This window comes from Brassica oleracea, chromosome C2 (genome assembly GCF_000695525.1).
Source record: "Brassica oleracea var. oleracea cultivar TO1000 chromosome C2, BOL, whole genome shotgun sequence".
NCBI lineage: Eukaryota > Viridiplantae > Streptophyta > Magnoliopsida > Brassicales > Brassicaceae > Brassica > Brassica oleracea.
Genome location: NC_027749.1, coordinates 27,314,233 through 27,315,573, shown reverse-complemented (window position 1 = coordinate 27,315,573; position 1,341 = coordinate 27,314,233).

The window sequence follows — 1,341 nt, the reverse complement described above, 5'->3', positions numbered from 1 at the left end:
ATATATATATATATATATATATATATATATATACTCTTCTAAGACATATCCGTTTCCGTTTCCGTGTACCCGCTTTTTTTTTCATGTAACATAGCTTAACCCTAAAACACACTGGCCCTGATATATAAAAACAAATATAACATATGTTTGGTACAAACCTAAACTATTCTTAAATTAATCATTCATATTTATTATTCTAAGACCATTATCTATATACATTTATTGACATTTTTTACATAATCTATACAAAACAAAAATCTTTTGAATTTGAACTTTACTTTTCTTTATATGTAGCTTTCAATGGCGATGAGGCTTACAAACTTTATAAAATACTAAGGATTAAGTTTCCAGTTAGAATTTTCACTATTTACCTATAAAACATTAAAATAAAAATTAAGTACTCTACCATGTTTGAATTGTTTTTCATATTTTTATAGTTAGATTCTCAACACAAAATGTAATTGGTTTTTTTCGATGGAAAAGTGAATCATAGTGAAAATAGTTTCCCAACATGTGATTGTATTAGAACGCATATTATTGGTTGGATTTCTAATCTTTTATTTTTAAATTTTTTACTCTATATATTTTAAAACATGTTAACAAAATACATATAATGTTGTATCGAATAAAATCAATTTTTTTAATAGTTTTCAACACGTAGTAGGCAGATTTGTTTTCTACACTTTCCTAAAGATTGGAATTCAACTTTTTATATTACGCATTTATACTTTTCTAATTTTCTCGTTTTTACGACAAAATAAGAATATCAATCGTCGACAAAAAAAAATCAATCAACCTTGATCCGTGTTCATTATCTGTTGACTGAACTTTTACGCTACGTGTAAACTTATGTGTTTACTTAACAGCATAATCTAATACAACATCAAGAAAAGGGTTGTTCAACGCAAAACTTGACAATTACTGAAGTAAGACTATAATTTTTACAAAAAGTTTTATAGGACAATGACCATCTTTTCTCATTTCTGTAAGTAGTCCAGAAGCACATCCAGAAACCATGTCGAGATAAGACTCAACGTCATTGGCACATTGATAAGAACAGCAGAACCGTATTGGTCCATTCTTGAACCAGCAGCTGCTTTCACTCTCCCTCTCGTCCAGCGTCTGTGAATAAGAGAAAACACAAAATCGACATTAACTTCCTCCTGGGATATTTAAACTAACATAACGTAATAAGATACTTGCGTTCTACTGTGTATCAGAATATCAGTTAAATGAACAAAAAGATAACGCTTGAAGGTTCCCGGTTATTATGATTGGTCTTATTTCATTCAAACAACATTGTAAACCAAACTTGAGTATAAAAATCAAAGGTTTGACGAA